The following is a 25,022-nucleotide window of genomic DNA, read 5'->3' as shown; positions in this document are numbered from 1 at the left end:
GGTCGAACTGAACAGATCATTGATTGGAAACGTGTATGTTCGGCTATTTGGAGACCATCTGCAGCCATTCATGAACTTCATGTTCGCAAACAACCACGGAATTTTTATGGATGACAGTGCGCCATGTCATTGGGCCACAGTTGTTCGCTGTTGGTTTGAAGAACATTCTGGACATCTCGGAGGAATGATTTGGCTACCCAGGTCACCCATCGAACATTTGTGGGACATAATCGAGAGGTCAGTTCGTGCACAAACTTCTGCACCGGCAACACTTTCGCAGTTATGGGCGGCTATAGAGGCAGCATGGCTCAACATTTCTGCAGGGAACTTTCAATGACTTGTTGAGCCCATGCCACGCCGATCTGCCGCACTGCGCCTGTCAAAAGGAGGTACGACAGGATACTAGGAGGTATCCTATGATTTTTGTCACATCAGTGTACAGCTCGCTCGGCTGTACAAACGCGTACGGCCGCCTGACGTACCGTGAGCCTTGAATTCAATTTTTTGCAGCAAGACAAGTATCCATTACTGTAGTGCGACGGTGTGTAGAGAATCACGTTCTGTCAACACGGCTACCACCGTTGCGGCTTGCTTTGGCGCTGAAGCCGACAGGAGTGTACCAACTGTGGTGCGATTAACGACAACATGGACTAGGAAATGACAACACAACGTCGTGTTCTTTTTTTCGGAGAGTTCTTGTCATTTGTATAGAATCACGATATACGTATCTGTCTGTGGGCACTCTATAAAGGGAAACGAACTTTGTCAGACGCGTTCTCATTGTCATGGGGATCCTGCAGCTGACGTGATGGTATGGGGCGCCTGTCATTGGCTACATGATTACCTCTGGTTTACATAGCAAGTAACTTGGACAGGAAGTACTACGTTTCTGACGTGTTAACGCCGGTGGCACTACCCCATCTTCAAGGTCTCTGTGACGTTATCTTTGGACGGGGTAAGAGGTAACGCAGCCCTCATGTTACACATTCCGTCCTACACTTTACCGCTGCAATATTTCAGAGAGAGAGAGAGAGAGAGACAGACAAAAATCAAAGAACCTACACTCCATATCGAGACTAGTTACAGAACGTCTTTGCATAATTTCAGCAAAAAGCAGTTCGCGAATTATTGTAAGCAAAGCTGTTGGAAAATTCAAAGTGTCATTTATGACACAGCTTCCAAACTGTAGAAGGTCTACTGGTGTAATATACGTCTGGAAAGATACATTATTATCGCGTTATCCAGCATCTGCTTTCTGTTGACAGAAGTGGAAGGCGTTACAGCTAAGTTGTCTCTCTGAATGGCGACATCTTACGCCTGTTTTTCGATAAGCCAGCGCCGGGCTGTTTTAAATTTTGCAGCAAGTAGTTTCTGTCTTAAGGGTTTAGATTGGATTTATATTTCCTTAGTTTCAGAGGAATATTTTCGCTCTAGGTTATTCGTGAGTTTAAGTACTGATTTATTGCACTTATCCATAACCTATCCTTTCAATTTGTGTTCTCAGTACCATTTGAAAGTGGGAAAACCCCTTCCTTTTGTAGTGCATACCCCCCACTTCTTGCAGGGAATACAGGCTGCTGTGCTCATTTTCTAGGACAATTACTTTTTTCATGATATATGTCCATTGAATAACACTTAACAGAAATTGCAGAGAACGCAATCTAGAGCTTTCCTCCACTGTTCTACCTGTCTCTTTCTCATACCAGGAGACTCTTCTGCCCCATTATTTATGGTGATCTTCCCTGAATTCCTTTCTTAAGTCCAGGAGTATATTCCTTATTAAAATCTTCTCCATTCATTTCTGTGTCGAGATTATGCTAGTAGTTGTTTGACCTCTTCGTGTGTCGTACTGCAGGGAATATTATACTGCACGGCCAGCGGGCATTTCTTCTTTGTTGGCTCACAGGTGACCTCTGCTTTCAATTTCTCGTATTCGATTTTTTTTTTACATCTTTTACGGTAACAACATCCACTATTAAGATGTTCTCAGTTGATCGAATACTGTTTATTTTTAGTTTCTCTTTCTTAGGACCGATAACTTTAGGGACAGTTTCCCAAACTTTCTTTATATCTTTCACTTTCTTCGGTTTGACACATCCCGTCAACCCTTGCTTGCCCACTTTCTCGTCTATGTTTTACTTCACCGTCTGAATTGTGAGACCATTGTTGAAGCCACTGAGGTATACAATTTTTGAACTTTTTCCACATTCTCCACCCTGCCAACGAGCCTCGCCTGTGGTATAGCCCAAAATATTAATCCGTCTTTAAACGCTAACATTTTAGCTGTCGTTATATTCTGTCCGACAATTTTCATTTCTGGTCCAGGAAACGGGGCAGGTATTGGTAAGTTGCCTCAATACTCACGTCACTAGACCCAGTAGCATATGAACTGCCCGACGCCCCGATGTCCTTGTCCTTGTCCTTCTCTTTTAGAAGCAACGGTTAGAAGTTGCTCACCAGCTGACGGACTGCACTGACAGGCCGGAGCAGATGTTGCGACACGGCGCCCGCTAACTTAGCTTGTGGGCGTGACGTGATGCCGGCTGCGACTGTTTCTGCTCACAATGGAATGTGGACCGTCGCGTAGGCTCAGCACTGTTCAAGTGTACTGCTTGTTCGGCGGAGGAGCTAGCGTCTCGCGATGCCGGAGACACCATACTCACCATAGAAAAAAAGCTTCAAAGTTTGTTTATATTGAACCAGAGACTTAGACGAAACGTTTTGTTACTAACTACGAAGCACTGGCACTCAACTAACTGCACACACAAGAGGGGTTTGCTTAATCACTACCCTATTCAGTACGAAATCTATACTTCACTATGAACCGAAGTTACGGCACGTCTCAGACGAACGCCATCTTGACTCCCTCTCGATATAGAGGATGTTTAACTGGTGTCTTCTCCAGATCTCTACTTCATTGTTATCTTTTACATATATATCTATACTCCGCAAGCCACTTTGCAGTGTATGGCGGAGCATACTTTGTTTACCAATGTCACGTACCCCCTTTCCTGTTCCAGTCGCTAATTATTGCCGAGATGAACGATTGCCGGTATGCCTCCGTGTTGGCTCAAATCTCTGCAGCTTCATGTTCATGCTCTTTCCGCGATATGTACAGTCTTAGACATAAAAACTGACCGCCGGCCGGCCGCCACAGAGACTAAGTCCGAGTCGTTCACTTAAGGTGGCCAATAAAACTGACCGCCCCTGACAACTCCGGCCATCTGCACAATCTGGCAACACTGTAAGATGCGGAAGTGTTTGGAGGAAGTGATGTCTACTTCCGAGTTGTTCTCGGATTGTGTGAGCCCGTGGTCTGGTGGTAATCGTCGAGCGTTCTAAGCGTATAGTCACCTGTTCGCATCCGACTGAACAATTTTTTTTTTTAAAAACCACATTTCGGTCTAACGTTATGAGTCTGATTGAACATCGAAGATAATTCGCTTAACATTCTACCCACCAGCCATAACAACTATTCCAGAAACAATTCCGCACGACAGCTCGTGGCTGCGTCGCGATCGTAACGGCTTACGCTCGACCGTTTCCTCGCGCTGCAGCGGCTACCGGCTACCGGCCAGACGCCATCCGCCGCCTGAAATCCGGCGCCACCCACGTGAACGCGGCGTCACGCTGTCAGTGTATGTATCAACTGTCATTTTCGAATTTGAAGTTCTAGTTATCATCTTGAAGTGAAGCATTGGATTTTGCATACTTGAAAATCATGAACTACAGTTAAGCATTGTAAAATTGAGTCGCAAGTGGAAAAAGGTGTAACATCTGCAACACAACGTTTACTTTTGGTATAACAGAGGGGTGAATGCAGAGAAGGCAGCTAGAAAGATTTGAACTGTGTGTGGAGCAAATGCTTTTGGGTAAAATACGCCAGAAAAAGATATTCGTGTTTCAACAAAGATAGTTCTGGCATGAATGATTTTCCACATTATGGAAGTCTCGACTACTGATATATATGATAGATTACCATTTTACCATCATGCGACATTTACATTCAACAGGCAAAGTTCAGAAGTCTGGTGTAGGAGTACTGCATGCTCTAATTCGAAACAACAAAAATCAACGGAGTAACTATTATTGAACGTCATCAGGTCGCTCATTGAGCATTCCTATGCAGTACTGTTACTGGTGACGTGTTATGATGCCTTTATCGTTAACTTCCTAAGAAAAAATGAAAGGCTGAGCTCCACCAAAAGACGTAAACTCGAGCAAAGAGTAGTGTGAATATAATATTTTACATCTGATAGCTCCAAAAGTGTGTTTTGGGCTACGAATTCTGCCCCAAGGGATGTGTGCAACACAGCTGGAATTTGTTGCTAACAACTGAGACACCTTTCGGTCGCAGTGTAAGAAAACCGAGCAACAAAACTACATCACCTGTGCTACTGCATGATGACGCACTCTGTTAATTTGAGAAACAAAAGTATCCAGGAGATCGATAGAAAAGTCGTCTCTCAGGCACTTTTATTGATAGGGAAATCCTCTCTCAAGCACTTGTCCGCCTCGTCATATATTCGTAAAATTTTACCTTTCCCGCTCTTGATCGATCAACCGTAAAGGCAATTCATTTCTAGACGAAAATACTCTTGAAACTACTCTGGTTTAATGACATCGTTAGAAGCAGCAGGTTTCTACGGGCGTAGAATGTGTAAACAACTTTAGCATTGTCAGATTGTTTTAGATATCGTGAAAGAAAATTCTGCTGCTGATTAATTTCTCTTTGATGATTACTGTTGCGTTTCGTAAACTAATGGAAAATGCAATTAAAATATTCACTGTATTAATACAAATTAAATTCAGCTTACTACAGAAACATCACGACAGCAGTATATCTTAATAAGGCATTAAACTCAAAAATGGTTCAAATGGCTCTGAGCACTATGGGACTTAACTTCTGAGGTCATCAGTCCCCTAGAACTTAGAACTAGTTAAACCTAACGAACCTAAGGACATCACACACAACCATGCCAGAGGCAGTATTCGAAACTGCGACCGTAGTGGTCGCGCGGTTCCAGACTGTAGCGATCCATTAAGTGTCTGTAAGACGATTGAGCCTATTTTAACACGAATTAGTGGGATATTACCGACTTCGAAATAATTTGTATTTACTTCACGTCCTGGAACCGCGCGACCACTACGGTCGCAGGTTCGAATCCTGCCTCGGGCATGGGCGTGTGTGATGTCCTTAGGTTATTTAGGTTTAAGTGGTTCTAACTTCTAGGGGACTGATGACCTCAGAAGTTAAGTCCCATAGTGCTCAGACCCATTTGAACTTCACTTCCTGTATCATTCGCAAGTATTATGAAAGTGTGGCAGTTCATAGATAATATTATGTAGTCACAACAGCAAAAAATATGTCGGCAGAAAACAAAAGTGGCATTATGAAATTGGCAGTACCTTAAGGTTTTCGCTCTGACACTAAGGGTTACTGAAAGCAGCAAGACGAATTTTTCTCGATCGTTGTCTTACGATTCCCTTATTGAGTTTGTATCTGCCTGCTTGTAACTCTGCTACAAAAGAATTAAAAATCTGGCTTTCAGCGAGTCTCGAAAGGCGAACGAAAGCAGCTTGCAGCTGGTAGCCAAGCATGTTACTTGAGAAATGGTATTTTCCTAAAGTGGGAAGACATCCTTTAGTGGTTGAATTGTTGGAAAATGTCAGTCAGACGTGTGCCGTTGGTCTAAGCGTTTCGGTGTGTCTGGATTTTGGGTTCAACGGATTGAGTAGTCCTTCAGGATTGTGTTAGTGTTTGGTTCAAAATGGTTCAAATGGCTCTGAGCACTATGGGACTTAACATCTTAGGTCATTAGTCCCCTAGAACGTAGAACTACTTAAACCTAACTAACCTAAGGACATCACGCACATCCATGCCCGAGGCAGGATTCGAACCTGCGACCGTAGCGGTCACGCGGTTCAGGACTGGAGCGCCTAGAACCGCGCAGCCAGTGTTTGGTTCACCCCAAGTACAGGGTTATTACAAATGATTGTGAAGCGATTTCACAGCTCTACAATAACTTTATTATTTGAGATATTTTCACAATGCTTTGCACACACATACAAAAACTCAAAAAGTTTTTTTAGGCATTCACAAATGTTCGATATGTGCCCCTTTAGTGATTCGGCAGACATCAAGCCGATAATCAAGTTCCTCCCACACTCGGCACAACATGTCCCCATCAATGAGTTCGAAAGCATCGTTGATGCGAGCTCGCAGTTCTGGCACGTTTCTTGGTAGAGGAGGTTTAAACACTGAATCTTTCACATAACCCAACAGAAAGAAATCGCATGGGGTTAAGTCGGGAGAGCGTGGAGGCCATGACATGAATTGCTGATCATGATCTCCACCACGACCGATCCATCGGTTTTCCAATCTCTTGTTTAAGAAATGCCGATCGTCATGATGGAAGTGCGGTGGAGCACCATCCTGTTGAAAGGTGAAGTCGGCGCTGTCGGTCTCCAGTTGTGGCATGAGCCAATTTTCCAGCGTGTCTAGATACACGTGTCCTGTAACGTTTTTTTCGCAGAAGAAAAAGGGGCTGTAAACTTTAAACCGTGAGATTGCACAAAACACGTTAACTTTTGGTGCATTGCGAATTTTCTGCACGAATGCGTGAGGATTCTCTACCACCCAGATTCGCACATTTTGTCTGTTCACTTCATCATTAAGAAAAAATGTTGCTTCATCACTGAAAACAAGTTTCGCACTGAACGCATCCTCTTCCATGAGCTGTTGCAACCGCGCCGAAAATTCAAAGCGTTTGACTTTGTCATCGGGTGTCAGGGCTTGTAGCAATTGTAAACGGTAAGGCTTCTGCTTTAGCCTTTTCCGTAAGATTTTCCAAACCGTCGGCTGTGGTACATTTAGCTCCCTACTTGCTTTATTCGTCGACTTCCGCGGGCTACGCGTGAAACTTGCCCGCACGCGTTCAACTGTTTCTTCGCTCACTGGTGGCCGACCCGTTGATTTCCCCTTACAGAGGCATCCAGAAGCTTTAAACTGCGCATACCATCGCCGAATGGAGTTAGCAGTTGGTGGATCTTTGTTGAACTTCGTCCTGAAGTGTCGTTGCACTGTTATGACTGACTGATGTGAGTGCATTTCAAGCACGACATACGCTTTCTCGGCTCCTGTCGCCATTTTGTCTCACTGCGCTCTCAAGCGCTCTGGCGGCAGAAACCTGAAGTGCGGCTTCAGCCGAACAAAACTTTATGAGTTTTTCTACGTATCTGTAGTGTGTCGTGACCATATGTCAATGAATGGAGCTACAGTGAATTTATGAAATCGCTTTAATCATTTGTAATAGCCCTGTATTTGATTTCCTCGGTACCATCCATATGGGAGAGGGTTTCCCCTACCGGCCACACGGGGTTTTTATTATTATTATTATTATTATTGTCATTATGTCATCAGCAAATCCGATATGGTGTATCTTCCCACCACTGAAATAGATGTGTATTGTTCGATTCAGTATTTCCATCACATAAATATGGGTTCAAATTACGTTACATTGCTGCTAGTAGACATATTTCTCGCTTATTCTTAGATAGTTGCAACCTGTTACTCCATCATAGGAATTCATGTGCGCAGCATTGTTGCAATACAGACGTTCGAATTATCCTATTTCTGTTATTTCATTTCGATACCAGATCGTTCTAATCGGATTCTAATGCAGATATCCGACTACGATTCTCATCATTTATTAGACTGGGTAAACCGCATTCTTAATCGGACTGTTGAATTTAGATCACTTATCTATGACAGGGCCTGAATTCTTAAACACTGTGGAAAATAATAATACAATGTGCTTATTACAAACACGTTATTTAAATATAAATACATGAACTAACGAGATAACAGTTTATTTACAGGAACACAGCCCCATCTATCATAGCAGAGCAGTGCGAGATGGGTTTCAGGGCCAAGAGAGGAAAAAGCTGTTGCCGTTTGTTCCACGATCACCGAACATCAACCAGATAGAGAATATGTGGGCAGAGGTAACAAGCTCATTGTCATGTGGACCTACAAATGCAAGAGACCTTTGGACGAATATAGAAAACGTATGGTGGGAAGTAAACCACACTGTCGACGACTTACGTAATGATCGTGGGTGGTTTGGTTACTAAAAGTATACTCGTCCACAAAACCCATGTGGACAATTATCTGCTAATCGGTCAAGCTTTGCTTTGTCGCAGCTCTTTAGCATGCAAGTCCATTTACTTTCAGTCTCCTCCTTACAATTCTTGCAATGCAAGGTAATTGAAAAATCTCATCCACTCGACGCCAGCTGAGGAACTGACTGGTGCATGTGTTGTTCAACACATAGTAATTGTCACCCTCACTGGAATCAGTGACTGTTTGTGTGTGAGTGTGTGTGTGTGCGTGTGTGTGTTTTCGTGTTCACGCACAATCTGAATCAATACTATTAACATTAGAGAGACAACCAACAATAAATATTGCATCAAATATGACTGTAAAGTATTTTAATGCGATGGGAAGTTACAAACTGAATTTTTACCCAACCCACGACCTGCATATTACGTTAAGTAAGATGTATTAATTTCATAGTATCGTTAGCAGAGACAGTGCGCTCTTGTTGTCGAAACTCGCGACAAGTGCAGCGATTAGCAGTGCCCAATGCCGCCGCGATTTGTTTCTGTTGGCTGAGCGTGGACACTGCAGCAGACGCATTGCCATAAACAGGAAGAAATCACCTTGGCTCTGACTGCAGTGAGCGGATATCACTGCCTGCGTGATCTTGTAGTAACCAACGTGAGACTCTACTCACAGGTGCCATGGACCAATTGCAACGGGTATCATGTCATTAGTCATCAGAATATTAACCCGTGATGAAATGCCCACTCTATTTGAATCCCAAGAAAAAAGGAACCTTCTCGCAAAGGAATGTGAGGTGGTATCAAAATTTATTCAACAAACAAAAATTAACTGCAGGGCTTTCATGTATACAGCAGTAGCACACAAGGAAATATTATGTCTTGGAAGCGTATATTTCATTTACTCTTCTCATATTAACGCCCTTGTTTTAGTATGAAGTGAGAAAATAAACACGGAAAACTAAAGTTCCTTAGAAGCATATCAGTCATTTCCTCTTCTCATATCATAACTTTTGTTTTAGTATGAAGTAAAAAAATAAACAGTTTAGGGTTGTGATGCATAATATGACACCAGATTCTTATCGTAGGCGCTATCGGAAAAGCAAAAAGCAGGGAACTGTCCATTCTTTTGTCCAACAGTCTGTCTCCTTTCATGCATTACTCCCGCTAGGAGATTCTTATTTAAGGACCTGTGGGCATCAAGTTCTTCAGCAGAACAAGCCTTATGTTAGTGTGCTAATTACGGTATGGAAAAAATGCAACAAAGACCATTTCCCCTAGAGCATTGGGGATATTTGCACATGTCTGTATTCAGCAATGACTGCCAGCTGCCACAACACTTCACAGAATCCATGCGGCAGGCAGCACAACTGCGCGTGCACTTCAGACTTCATTCAGTAAGACGTCAGGAGATGGATGGAAACGTCAAATTAACGTCGCTTTCCGAGTCGTCTTCAATCCAGAATGAGGTGTTATTAAGGTAGTTGAGCGTTCTAGTAATTATACTTTTATAATTCTCATATGAGTATTCCGATAGCCAAAAGAACCCGTTAGTGTGAAACCATCGGGAACTGCATTAATATCAAACTGCAAGAACTTGAGACAATACGTGGACTCTTCTCTTCACTGGGTGACCTGTAACTGTTATTTAGGATTCTCTCCGTCCTAGGCGTAATGCAAATGGAACTTCAGAGGCGGTTTCCGCTATTCTTGACAAACATCAGCAACTTGTAAGCACTGCGAGTTACAACTGCGTGATGATAATGGTTCAGGTTGTCAGTAGTTGTGGTGGTGTTATGCTGTCAAACTGTTTACAGTAACGTTAAAGGTGGCCAACATAATTTAGAGCTGACTACCTACGTAAGATAGTGTTGTGGCGTCGTCGCTTCTCTTTATTTGGCCTCAGCCTGAGTAATCCGATTTAACGAACATAGTACTCCATTCGCGGGCTGCTAATGATACAGTATGACTACAGAGATCATCGTGCGGGTATTACATTAATTCTGCAATGAATTGCTTAACAAATATTACCCTCAGCTATGCAGCTGGAATGACTCATTACACAGGTACTCTATGTTGCACTTGGTTAAGTGATCAGTTCGTTGCAATCCTGCTTCTACTGTAAATACTTGTTTACTTAAAAAATGGTTCAAATGGCTCTTAGCACTATGGGACTTAACTTCTGAGGTCATCAGTCCGCTAGAACTTAGAACTGACAACTGACTGGTCGAATGCACATCTATTCTTTGCAGCTGTTAGTTCACGCTGACGTCGCTTATAAGCCAAGAGTAAAATAAGTCTCACAGATTTTTCGGCGCACAGTGTAGATGCATAGGAAGACTGTACTGCAAAAGAATGAGTTATCTCTCCTCGGGGCAACACACATGACCAGAGAGGTCCTTTCGTAATGGAAAAACAATGAGAATGAAAGGTGAACATCCACTATATTCACCACATTCCACACCCCCGTGATTTACACCCGTTCCCGCTTCTGAGTAGTTTTTCACAGACCACTGAATGTAACGAAGAAGCTATGACGGCGGTAGATGTGTATTTTCCATATCTTTCAGTGCTGGAAAGGCGTCCGCGGTGTACAAGGACTGGGTCATTCCGAAATTTTTGGGAAAGGTTGTCAGCAGACTATTTGTTATTTACATCTCTTTTAAATCTCTACAAATACTAAGCATAGGTAGTCAACTTTATTGAACTCGTATTTGAAAATATGGCTGAAATTCTTGTTGCATGTTCGATTTTCGTTTCGACAAAACAAACTACATGTTGTGGAGGACTGGAGATACTCTTTACAAATTCTAGAAACCTTTCTTTGTTATAAATATGCAGGCCGCTGTGGCCGAGTGGTTCTAGGCACCGCGCGAGATTAGCCGAGCGGTCTTAGGCGCTGCAGTCATGGACTGTGCGGCTGGTCCCGGCGGAGGTTCGAGTCCTCCTCGGGTATGGGTGTGTGTTTGTCCTTAGGATAATCTAGGTTAAGTAGTGTGTAAGCTTAGGGACTGATGACCTTAGCCGGCCGGTGTGGCCAAGCGGTTGAAGGCGCTACAGTCTGGAACCGCGTAGCCGCTACGGTCGCAGTTTTGAATCCTGCCTCGGGCATGGATGTGTGTGATGTCCTTAGGTTAGTTAGGTTTAAGTAGTTCTAACTTCTAGGGGACTGATGACCTTAGAAGTTAAGTCCCATAGTGCACAGAGCCATTTGAACCATTTTGATGACCTTAGCAGTTAAGTCCCATAAGATTTCACACACATTTGAACATTTGGTTCTAGGCGCTTCAGTCCGGAACCGCGCTGCTGCTACGGTCGCAGGTTCGAATCCTGCCTCGAGCATGGATGTGTGTGATGTCCTTAGGTTAGTTAGGTTTAAGTAGTTCTAAGTCTAGGGGACTGATGACCTCAGATGTTAAGTCCCATAGTGCTCAGTGGCATTTGAACCATTTTTGTTATAAATATATCAATAAAAGGGTAATGTCTACATCTAAATCTACGTGATTACTCTGCTATTCACAGTGAAGTGCCTGGTAGAGGGTTCAATGAACCACCGTCATGCTGTCTCTCTACCGTTCCACTCTCGAACGGCACGCGGGAAAATGAGCACTTAAATTTTTCTGTTCGAGCATAGAGTTATCTTATTTTATCGTGATAATCATTTCTCCCTATGTAGGTGGGTAGCTCTGTAGTAGCTCTGTTCGAGTGTGCAATCTTTCCGTGCATATTATACTTTTAATTTAGGTTAGTCGAGCCAACGGCGTTGCCACAGTGATAACACTTGTTTCCGTCAGATCACCGACGTTAAGCGCTGTAGGGCTCGGGTATGAACATGGATGGATCACCGTCCGGGCTGCCGAGTGCTGTTAGCAAGTTGGAGGCACCCAGCCCTTGTGAGGCCAGTTGAAGAGCTACCGTGTGTCGGACCGTGACTCGAACTCGGTACCTTTCGCGGGTCGTGAGTCGTACTTAGGTAGCTCGCGGTCAGATGGTAGAACACTAGCCCGCGAAAGGCAAAGGTCCCGAGTTCGAGTCGCGGTCCGCAGACAGTTTTAATCTGCCAGGAAGTTTCATATCAGCGTACACTCCGCTGCAGAGTGAAAATTTCATTCTGGAAACATCCCCCAGGCTGTTGCAAAGCCATGTCTCCGCAATTTCCTTTCTTCCAGGCGTGCTAGTCCTGCAAGTTTCGCAGGAGAGCTTCTGTGAAGTTCGGAAGGTAGGAGATTAGGTACTGGCGGAAGTGAAGCTGTGAGGACGGGGCGTGAGTCGTGCTTGGGTAACTCAGTCGGTAGAGCACTTGCTCACGAAAGGCAAAGGTCCCGAGTTCGAGTCTCGGTCCGGCACACGGTTTTAATCTGCCAGGAAGTTTCAGCTACTTGGTTGATAATTAGTGGCACCGGTCACGAAAACTGACAGTGGCCGGGAGAGCGGTGTGCTGACCACATATAACTCCGTATCCGCATCCGGTGACTCCTAAGGACTGAGGATGACACGGCGGCCGGTCAGTACCATTAGGCCTTCAAGACATGTTACGTTCGTCGCGAATGCATACTAACTTTTAACCAGTATTAAAGTGGTGGATGTGTTTTATGCCAACTTACACCTCTGATTGGGTGCCGCATTGCAAGACACGGGTATATTGTTACAAATTATTTCTTGAGGCTTAATGATGTAATATAACAACTGTTTTCCTTCATATTTGTGCTTATTTACATAGAACTTTAATACAAATGATGGTGTGCGCATTACACTCAAATTTATTCTTGAACTAGGAATAGACATTAAAACAAATTAACTTGATCGGATACTTTAATCACCAAACTTGAGAGAGAAGTATGCGTGATCGCTATCCACTTTCATAATAGTTATCTGAACTTGCTAATATGTTGCAGAAAGAATGGTATAAGATTCCCTTGAAAACCATTCAGGACCTGTAATTATCCATTCCGAGACGACTGAAAGCCGCTTTCAATGCCATCAGTTTTCCTACGCTGTATTAGACATGGTAACGTTTTGTGTTCCGGTGTTTCCATATTTCTATCCACCCCAAAAATACGACAAAAATTCTGCTCTGAGCATTCGCTTTTTGTATACATTTTTAAAGCAAAAAAGCTAACTCAAGCAGACACTTCAGACAGCAGAAATAAATTTGCGAAACACAATTTGTCTCGTTGCACCGGACTGCGAATATTCCCAAGTGAAAATATTGCACTTCTCTATGAGGGAAACCATTTTGGGCTCAAGAATAGCAAGAATAACTCTCTCTTTCCTAGCGTTTATCCTGTCATAAGGAGTGCACTGTCTTCATGGTTTGGCATATTGATTTTATTTTAATTTTGATGCCAGATGCCCTTCCTCTCCGCGCAGTCGTCGGTAAACCTGAGGTAGTGAAGTTGTGTCCACCATCAGGCAGGGAATTGTGCAAATTATTTTCTGTGTGTTATTTATTTTCTTTGGTTTATGTATCGTATTTTTCCGAGGCGGAGACTGGGGACCGTCCCAGCGTTTGCCTAAACTATCGCGGAAAACTGCCTAAAAATCAGAGACATGGTGGCCGGTGTATCACACTAGTGGTCGTTTATCCGCCGCTCGGATGCGACCCGAGTCAAGCTGACCTCCTTGTCTGAGAGTCTAGCCACGCGATAGGCGAGGAGTCAGAAATCCTCGTGGAATAAATAAATTTTCGGATAAAATTGTCTTCGCATGCTTACCTTGGCAGTGCTCTTGTTGACCACTATCTCTGTCCTGCCCAAACAGCATGCTGAACCGTGTAGTGCCCATGATCAGTAGATCAGTAGAATGTATTCTTCGATTTGTAGTGGCTTCTAGAAGCTGGTCTTCAGCGCGTCAAATATATCGCGACAAACGCGTTTACCACGTGCGAGCTTATCTGCAAGTCAACTGAACTGCCTCGCATTTACTTTAAACTAAAGATGGAAGCTCGCTGCTGCCGAACGCATGATTTGATGTTTTTAAACGGGTTAACATTGCAACTATAGTTAAGCGAAATATTCGCTTAAAATTGTTAAATTACAATCACAAACTCGCTTCCATCGCGCTATGGAGAAAATTAAGGGGAAATCATTGTGACACGATATATAGTATTGCTTCAGTTTTACTTTATGAGTTCTTGAATAAGCGCAAAAGTATACCCAAGTTCCATTAAACACGTTCTGCTGTGAGCCAAATACCACGCCCTTGCTAATGCGTCACGTGTCGTAGTCCCCCCACTCTGCCCAACACGTATGGGTCACGTGCAGCTCCACGCTGCACAGTTGCCAACATCTGCAAATGTTTCCGCTGCCCCTCAAGTACGACTGCTTCTGAGGACACCTTTCACTCTCTTGTTTTTATTGGCGATATAACCAGTCGCACCTGCAGGTTTTCGTGTCAGGAGGGGCAAAACATTTTCCCCACACACATGATCATTTTCTCCTATTTGTTCCTACAGTGCACTTTTAGTAACTGGTCAATTTTATAAACATAAACACGCTAACATTATAATCATACAAAAACCAGTTCCTGCATTCTCAAACTTCACGTCTTCCCGCCATATACGTTATTTTCTCCTGGATCCATCGCAAGCCCTATTCTCTCAATTGTTTTCGAGCCGTTAAAATTTTCATATGAATAATACTTGCTACATTTTGCGCTTTCGAACCAGTACCACAAGCTTCAACATCTATTTTAAATCGATTTGTGTGGAAACTACATCATGTTCCCGCTCCCACGCAACCTGTAAGATAATGCATAACATAAAACTGTAGAATTTGCCTCAGAATCTAAATAGTTTTGAGTTCTACGAGAAATGTAGGTGGCATTTTTAGGGCAACTTCGAAAATGGTTCCGCAAAGTTTGTCACTTGACTATACCCAAACTGTAATAAAGCATAAGAATTTGAATTCGTTTTGCTCTTAAAGGAAAGATATGTAATGCACAAAACAGTACGCAAGAAACAACTGATTTCAGCTTAAAAGTTGGCGCAATTGGCTTACACTAATTTAGCAAGATTCTCGTTGACGAGTTCTTCTAGTGTCTTAGATTTGTTTGCCATAAAATGGCTCTGAGCACTATGGGACTTAACTAGTGAGGTCATCAGTCCCCTAGAACTTAGAACTACTTAAACCTAACTAACCTAAGGACGGCACACACATCCATGCCCGAGGCAGGATTCGAACCTGCGACCGTAGCGGTCGCGCTGTTCCAGACTGTAGAGCCTAGAACCGCTCGGCCACTCCGGCCGGCTGTTTGCCATAACATTAACAAAATTACTTAACTTTTTAACTATATTTTCTGCCATTCGTAATTCATACGCGTTTTTGCAGACTTGTGAAACAGTTCGAAATTGGTGAATGGACAGGTTATGAATGTGCTGTGATGACTGGCATGGCAGAAAAGCACACACGACTGACAAAGTGCACCTTAATGCTTCAGAATAAATCAACCATGGATGTAATGACAGCCATTCCAGTCAACATGTTCTCTTTGTACCATCTACGTCATTCTTGAAATTATAATTTTGCCCACGTTCCTGTGAATTCAATAAAATCTTATACTTTAGAGAATTGTCAGTCTCATTTTTTTTCTCAAGTAATTTCCATCATCATAAATACTAACCAGGAAAATAATGTCCCTTTAGTCAAAGCACTTGAACCAGTAGAGGTACGTCCTAAGCCTATATTTTCTCCACCAGTACAATTAATGGGATGTTTAATAGATAGTTCAAATGGCTCTGAGCATTATGGGACTTAACATCTGAGGTCATCAGTACCCTAGACTTAGATCTAACTAACCTAAGGACATCACACACATCCATGCCCGAGGCAGGATTAGAACCTGCGACCGTAGCAGCAGCGCGGTTCCGGATTGAAGCGCCTAGAACCGCTCGGCTGTTTAATAGATATATCTGAGTTTGACTCATACTTTTCATGTGGTACTTCATCGCAGGTAATATATTTTTAGATTGCCTCACTTTCACTTTCGGTTTTCATTCGTTTATGAGGTACAAAAAAGTTACTAATGTCGAACTAATGTCAACATACCACAAAGCAAAAATTCTAAACAAACAGCGGTCATGCTCCACTGCTCACTTAAAATTCGTTGTTGACAATGGAAAAACTGAGAGAACATTCACTGACGACAACATTCTCGTGGTGCACCGATCGGCTGGCTTTCGTGACAGCACGTTATAAAGATGGTTCAAATGGCTCTGAGCACTACGAGACTTAACATCTATGGTCATCAGTCCCCAAGAACTTAGAGCTACTTAAACCTAACTAACCTAAGGACAGCACACAACACCCAGTCGTCACGACGTTATAAAGACGTTCATTCTCAAATGTGGTGGCTATTTGCAATGTTTGTTACGGAATTAATTAAATGAATGCTTTTGTACGACCCGAGTTTGGTGGTATGTAATATTTCTTTCCTTATTTATGAGACACGCATTGTTGACAAGTAATAAAATCCCAAATATTATGGCTATCGAATGTAAACTTAATTTTGTACTTTTCGTCATATAGGTTTTGTATTTAATTTTTCCAGAATGTGGGGAGGCTTGCGTGCCTCAGCGATACAGATAACCGTACCGTAGGTGCAACCACAACGGAGGGGTATCTGTTGAGAGGCCAGACAAACGTGTGGTTCCTGAAGAGGGGCAGTAGCCTTTTCAGTAGTTGCAGGGGCAACAGTCTGGATGATTGACTGATCTGGCCTTGTAACACTAACCAAAAAGGCCTTGCTGTGCTGATACTGCGAACGGCTGAAAGCTAGGGGAAACTACAGCCGTAATTTTTCCCGAGGGCATGCAGCTTTACTGTATGGTTAAATGATGATGGCGTCCTCTTGGGTAAAATATTCCTGAGGTAAAATAGTCCCCCATTCGGATCTCCTGCCGGGGACTACTTAGGAGGACGTCGTTATCAGCAGAAAGAAAACTGGCGTTTTACGGATCGGAGCGTGGACTGTCAGATCACTTAATCGAGCAGGTAGATTAGAAAATTTAAAAAGGGAAATGGATAGGTTGAAGTTAGATATAGTGTGAATTAGTGAAGTTCGGTGGCAGGAGGAACAAGACTTTTGGTCAGGCGAATACAGGTTTATAAATACAAAATCAAATAGAGGTATTGCAGAAGTCGGTTTAATAATGAATTACAAAATAGGAGTGCAGGTAAGCCACTACAAACAACATAGTGAACGCATTATTGTGGCCAAGGTAGACACGAAGCCCATGCCTACTACACTAGTACAAGTTTATATGCCAACTAGCTCTGCAGATGACGAAGAAGTTGAAGAAATGTATGATGAAATAAAAGAAATTATTCAAATAGTGAAGGGAGACGAAAATTTAATAGTCATGGGTGACTGGAATTCGGTAGTAGGAAAAGGGAGAGAAGGAAACGTAGTAGGTGAATATGGATTGGGGCTAAGAAACGAAAGAGGAAGCCGCCTGGTAGAATTATGCACAGAGCGCAACTTAATCAGAGGTAACACTTGGTTCAAGAATCATAAAAGAAGGTTGTATACATGGAAGAAGCCTGGAGATACTGACAGGTTTCAGATAGATTATATTATGGTAAGACAGAGATTTAGGAATCAGATTTTAAATTGTAAGACATTTACAGGGGCAGATGTGGACTCTGACCACAATCTGTTGGTTATGAACTGTAGATTAAAACTGAAGAAACTGCAAAATGGTGGGAATTTAAGGAGATGGGACCTGGATAAACTGACAGAACCAGAGGTTGTACAGAGTGTCAGGGAGAGCATAAGGGAACAATTGACAGGAATGGAGAAAGAAATACAGTAGAGGAAGAATGGGTAGCTTTAAGAGATGAAGTAGTGAAGGCAGCAGAGGATCAAGTAGGTAAAAAGACGAGGGCTAGTAGAATTCCCTGGGTAACAGAAGAAATATTGAATTTAATTGATGAGAAAATATAAAAATGCAGTAAATGAAGCAGGCAAAAAGGAGTACAAACGTCTTAAAAATGAGATCGACAGGGAGTGCAAATTGGCTAAGCAGGCATGGCTAGAGGACAAATGTAAAGATATAGAGGCTTATCTCACTAGGGGTAAGATAGATGCTGCCTACAGGAAAATTAAAGTGACCTTTGGAGAAAAGAGAACCACTTGTATGAATATCAAGAGCTCAGATGGAAACCTAGTTCTAAGCAAAGAAGGGAAAGCAGAAAGGTGGAAGGAGTATACAGAGGGTCTATACAAGGCCGATGTTCTTGAGGACAATATTATGGAAATGGAAGAGGATGTAGATGAAGATGAAAGGGGAGATACGATACTGCGTGAAGCGTTTGACAGATCACTGAAAGTCCTGAGTCGAAACAAGGCCCCAGGAGTAGACAACATTCCATTAGAACTACTGACGGCCTTGGGAGAGCCAGTCATGACAAAACTCTACCATCTGGTGAGCAAGATGTATGATGCAGGCGAAATACCCTCAGACTTCAAGAAGAATATAATAATTCCAATCCCAAAGAAATCAGGTGTTGACAGATGTGAAAATTACCGAACAATCAGTTTAATAAGTCACGGATGCAAAATACTAACGCGAATTCTTTACAGACGAATGGAAAAACTGGTAGAAGCCGACCTCGGGGAAGATCAGTTTGGATTCCGTAGAAATATTGGAACACGTGAGGCAATACTGACCCTACGACTTATCTTAGAAGCTAGATTAAGGAAAGGCAAACCTACGTTTCTAGCATTTGTAGACTTAAAGAAAGCTTTTGACAATGTCGACTGGAATACTCTCTTTCAAATTCTGAAGGTGGCAGGGGTAAAATACAGAGAGCAAAAGGCTATTTACAATTTGTACAGAAACCAGATGGCAGTTATAAGAGTCGAGGGACATGAAAGGGAAGCAGTGGTTGGGAAGGGAGTGAGACAGGGTTGTAGCCTCTCCCCGATGTTATTCAATTTGTATATTGACCAAGCAGTGAAGGAAACAAAAGAAAAATTCGGAGTAGATATTAAAATCCATGGAGAAGAAATATAAACTTTGAGGTTCGCCGATGACATTGTAATTCTGTCAGAGACAGCAAAGGACTTGGAAGAGCAGTTAAAACGGAATGGATAGTGTCTTGAAAGGAGGATATAAGATGAACATCAACAAAAGCAAAACGAGGATAATGGAACGTAGTCGAATTAAGTCGGGTGATGCTGAGGGAATTAGATTAGGAAATGAGACACTTAAAGTAGTAATGCTATTTGGGGAGCAAAATAATTGATGATGGTCGAAGTAGAGAGGATATAAAATGTAGACTGACAATGGCAAGGAAAGCGTTTCTGAAGAAGAGAAATTTGTTAACATCGAGTATAGATTAAAGTGTCAGGAAGTCATTTCTGAAAGTATTTGCATGGAGCGTAGCCATGTATGGAAGGGAAACATGGACGATAAATAGTTTGCACAAGAGGAGAATAGAAGCTTTCGAAATGTGGTGCTACAGAAGAATGCTGAAGATTAGATGGGTAGATCACATAGCTAATGAGGAGGTGTTGAATAGGATTGGGGAGAAGAGAAGTTTGTGGCACAACTTGACTAGAAGAAGGGATAGGTTGGTAGGACATGTTCTGAGGCATCAAGGGATCACCAATTTAGTATTGGAGGGAAGCGTGGAGGGTAAAAATCGTAGAGGGAGACCAAGAGATGAATACACTAAGCAGATTCAGAAGGATGTAGGTTGCAGTAGGTACTGGGAGATGAAGAAGCTTGCACAGGATAGAGTAGCATGGAGAGCTGCATCAAACCAGTCTCACGACTGAAGACCACAACAACAACAACATCTTTTTAAGACTTCACAAAATTTTTACATGTGTGTTTTTAACGTCCATTTATGACAGAACAGACCACTCTTTTAATTTTGGGAAGAACGAAAAATTCACATGCCTCTAGGAAAAAGACAACGACGTTGCTGAAGAACGTATTCGTACATGTTGAAAATAAATGATGGTTCATATGCTTATAGTCATTGCGTGCAACTACATCTGTATGCATACTCCGCCTAATCGTTTCTTTCCAGTTCCACTCCCAAAGAGATCACGGGATAAACTACTGTCTATATGCCTCTGCACTAGCCGTACTTTCTCTTATCATCGTGGTGCCTACGCGAAATGTACGTTGACAGCAGTAGAATCTTTCTGCTGCCAGCTTGAAGTGCCGGTTCTTTACATTTTTTCAGTACTGTTCCCGAGAAAGAACATCGCCTTCCCTCCATGGGTTCCCACGTGAGTTTTCGAAGCATCTCAGTATTAAACACATACGTGTTGTTCTAACCTACCGGTAACAAATATAGCAACCCGCCTCTGAATTGCTTCGAGGCATTCCTTCAATTCGACCTGGTGGGGATACCAAACACTCGTTCAGTACTCAAGAATGGGTCGCACTAGTGTCCTACATCCGGTCTCCTTTACATATGAACCACACATTTCCAAAATTCTCCCAATAAACCGAAGTCGGCCATTCGTCTTCTCTAACACAGTCCTTACGTGCTCGTTCCATTTCCTATCACTTTCTAACGTTATGTCTAGGTATTTAATCGATGCGACTGTCTCAAAAAGCTCACTACTAATGCTGTATTCGAACATTATGGGATTTTTTCCTACTCATCTGAATTAGTTTACATTTTTCTACGCTACCATTCATCATACCAACAAGAAATTTTGTCTAAATCATTTCGTATCTTCCTACAGTCACTCAGTGACACTTTCCCGTGCACCAAAGCATCATCAGCAAAAAGGCGCAGATTGCTGTTTACCCTATTATTGCATAATTTAAGTACACTGAAGCGCCAAAGAAACTAGGATAGGCATGCGTGCCGGCCGCGGCGGCCGAGCGGTTCTAGGAGCTTCAGTCTGGAACCACGCGGCTGCTGCGGTTGCAGGGTCGAATCCTGCCTCGGGCATGGGCGTGTGTGATGTCCTTAGGTTAGTTAGGTTTAAGTAATTCTAAGTCTAGGGGACTGATGACCTCAGATGTTAAGTCCCATAGTGCTTGGAGCCATTTTTTTTTTATAGGCATGCGTATTCAAATGCAGAGATACGTAAACAGGTTGAATACGGAGCTGCGGTCGGCAACGCCTATATGGGATAACAAGTGTCCAACGCAGTTGTTAGACCGTTTACTGCTGCTACAATATCAGGTTATCAAGATTTTAGTGAGTTTGAACGTGGTGTTATAGTCGGCGGAGGTAGCGATGAACTGGGGATTTTCCCGTTCAACCATTCCACGAGTGTACCGTTATTCCAGAAATCCGGTAAAACATCAGATCTCGAACATCGTTGCTGCCGGAAAAAGATCCTGCTAGAACGGGACCAAGGATGACTGAAGAGAATCGTTCAAGGAGACATAAGTGCAACTCTTACGAAAATTGCTGCATATTTCAGTGCTGGGCCATCAACAAGAGTCAGGATGCGAATCATTCATCGAAACACCATCGATATGAGCTTTCGGAACCGAAGGCCCACTCGTGTACCCTTGATGACTGCACGACTCAAAGCTTTACGCCCTGCCTGGGCCCGTCAACACCGACATTGGACTGTTGATGACTGGACACATGTTGCCTGGTCGGACGAGTCTCGTTTCAAATTGTATCGAGCGGATGGATGTGTAAGGGTGTGGAGACAACCTCATGACTCCATGGATCCTGTGTGTGAGCAAGGCACTGTTCAAGCCGGTGGAGTCTCTGTAATGATGTGGAGCGTGTGCAGCTGAAGTGATATGAGACCCCTGATACTTCTAGATACGACTCTGACAGGTGGCACGTACGTAAGCATACTCTCTTATCACCTGTATCACTTCCGCTGGCCACCAAACTCCCCAGACAAGAACATTACCGAACATATCTGAAATGCCTTGAAACGTGCTCTCCAGAAGAGATCTCCACGTCTTCGTACTCTTACGGATTTATGGACAGCCCTGCAGTATTCATGGTGTCAATTTCCTCCAGCAGTATCTTACTTCAGACATTAGTCGAATTCATGCCACGTCGTGTTGCGGCACTTCTGTGTCCTCGCGGGGGCCCTACACGATATTAGGCAGGTGAACCAGTTTCTTTGGCTCTTCAGTGTATTTGGGAATTTGTTATGTCGCAATGCGTAGTAACCTCGTAAATTACTGGAGAGACCCTTTGTCGTATCAGGTAATATTTAATGATGCTAGTCTCCGTGTGGCTTTTACAAGGTAATAAGAGTGATTTCTCTCATACGGTATCGGGTGTTATTGTTATTTGAGTCAGCTTGATAGTGTTTTTACTTTTATTTTATTTTGGGAAACAGAGCCGTTGAAGCAAATCTGTGTAGAACACGACAGAGTCTGAAGGGTTGCCTTATAGTACTCTCTGTACATTACGTGTCTTTGAAAGACATTTTGCAATTTTCCACCTGGGCTGGTTTTTTGACAAGTATTCACTTTATTAATCTTACACAGCTGGGTAATCGTTAAGGATGTAATAAAGTGAATACTTGTCACAAACATGGGAGATGGAGAGCTTCAAAATTTCTTTTAACAAATATGCGGCTGTGGAATCCCACGTGATGAAAATATGTATTGTGTAAACTATATTGTTAATTTTGTTTTTAATTCAGTCTGTACATTAAGTATCGTGTAAATCATGTTGTTAATTCGATTTTTTTGAATACATAAATTAAGTGAAAATAAACTTCGTGAGTTTTGGTTAGAGTTCTTTAATTCTCTGTCCTGGGGCGACCAATGCGTGAGATGCGATGAAGAAGTGTGCTTTTATTTTAAAGTAATTCTAATATAAATTTTGGTGAGTGCAAATAATGCAACCCCACTTTCGTCCTCTTGAGTTTTATTAACCTCTACTGAAGATTTTGTTTCGAACTTGTTCGTCACATGCTGCCTATTTTCGCAGCTTCGATTCGTTTTTTATTCAGACAGACTTCCTGTGTGAATATTAAGCTATCATAATGTCCAAAGAGTTAGTACAAGGTGATTTGCACTAGATGTTGCGAAATTTTTGGCAACCATGTCGTCAGGACCAAGTTAATCCATTTCACAATTATGGGTTACAAGGCATAGCACAGCGTCGCTCTCTTTAAGGTTTATGTTCTAGTATGAAGTGCTCTGTGATCCAGATCACAAGGAAGTACCAATTGTCCGCTAATTCCACAGAGCTGCTAGTATGTTCAGAGTGTGGTTCGATACAGAAAAATAGAGCAGATGGTAGGTATGTCTTCTAAGCAGCCAGAAACATTATCCCTATGTGTAATTTCAGTTAAATAACAGAAAATTAACTCGATTACGTTTGAATATTCACTATAGCCAAATGTATATTCATTATAGTCAGATACCAGTCCGTTGCGCATGTGCATTCGTTATCAGTCTGTTGGGTCTGCATATTTAACGTTAGTCACATGTCCTTAAATAATTAATAATTAGTCAGGTGTGCAAGAACATTTCAATACTAAAGGCGTAAACCGAAATTACCAAAATGCATCAGAGCACACATTTTAACAAGAAATGCCTGTAATATAAAGTTATGTCGCAAGATGACCAGTTACTCGTAGAGTAATAAAGTAAAAACTCTGAAAAGATTGGTGTAGTTATTTTACACGAAAATGTCCTTTATGCAAGCGCTCCCTATCTAACTGGTGCAAAAGAATGGCGTGGTCCACACAAAGTAATGATTTTGTTGGTTGGTTGGTTGATTTGTAGAGGGAGACCAATCAGCGAGGTCACCGGGCCCATCGGATTAGGGAAGGATGGGGAAGGAAGCCAGCCGTGCCCTTTCAAAGGAACCATCCCGGCATTTTCCTGAAGCAATTTACGGAAATCATGGAAAACCTAGCTCAGGATGGCCAGACGCTTGTTTGGAACCGTCGCCGGCCGGAGTGGCCGAGCGGTACTAGGCGCTACAGTCTGGAACCGCGCGACCGCTACGGTCGCAGGTTCGAATCCTGCCTCGGGCATGGATGTGTGTGATGTCCTTAGATTAGTTAGGTTTAAGTAGTTCTAAGTTCTAGGGGACTGATGACTTCAAAAGTTAAGTCCCATAGTACTCAGAGCCATTTGAACCATCTGGAACCGTCGTCCTCTCGAATGTGAGACCAGTGTGCTAGCCACTGCGCCACCTCGCTAGGTAATGCGTTTATTAAATCAGAAAAGATGCCAATAGCCTTAACTTATCATTCAGTCCTCCACATTCCACATATACAAAACCATAAATACATAAATTGGGCATTGCTTTAACTATGAATCTGTCAATAAATTCTATGTGGAACGTCCCCTTTTTGAACAATTATACAGGACTGTCCTTAACCTGACACACAATATTTTTAGCGCAACGCAATCTGACTTTCAGAAATCCCTACAAAAGAATGGCCCTGACTAACATTAACCTATACCTTTCACAAATCACTTACCTCACCAAAAATCTTCGTTACTCGAACTACTGCAATACAGCGGGCGCCACTACTGCCAGCTAAATAAAAGATTCAAGCTACTGAAGGCACTAACTACTGATAGGCATAGTTAGCAAATGAAAGATTTTAACAGAGAACAAACAATGTATTTACCTTAATAGTCATAATATATATAGCAGTTCATGAGAAATTACAAAACTCCGCCATCTCTCTCCCCACATCCACCACTGCTGGCGGCTCACCTCCAACTGCCCAACGCTACGCGCTGTTCACATCCAGCTGCCGCTGCCCAACACTACAATGGCAGACAACAATGCAAACTAGACACAGACTGCACACAGCACAGCCAGTGATTTTTATACAGAGGTGGCGTTACCAATAAAAAAACCTAGACAGCCTACTTACATATGTACTGAGATATCTCACTGGGCTCTTTTACGTTTCCCTTTCTCTAGAAACTACAGAAAAAAATAATACCAGAGAAAGTGGGATATAAT

General features: G+C 42.7%; 1 protein-coding gene across 2 annotated transcripts in view; it reads left to right on the top strand.

Moving 5' to 3' along the window:
* The window catches only part of LOC124556701 (1-acyl-sn-glycerol-3-phosphate acyltransferase alpha-like), a 713,163-nt gene that overhangs the window by 387,636 nt on the left and 300,505 nt on the right, over positions 1–25,022 (top strand). The gene's annotated exons all lie outside the window — the stretch shown is intronic.

This window comes from Schistocerca americana, chromosome X, assembly GCF_021461395.2.
Source record: "Schistocerca americana isolate TAMUIC-IGC-003095 chromosome X, iqSchAmer2.1, whole genome shotgun sequence".
Lineage (NCBI taxonomy): Eukaryota > Metazoa > Arthropoda > Insecta > Orthoptera > Acrididae > Schistocerca > Schistocerca americana.
The sequence above is the reverse complement of the archived record's forward strand: the minus strand, read 5'-3'. Positions and strand labels throughout refer to the sequence as shown.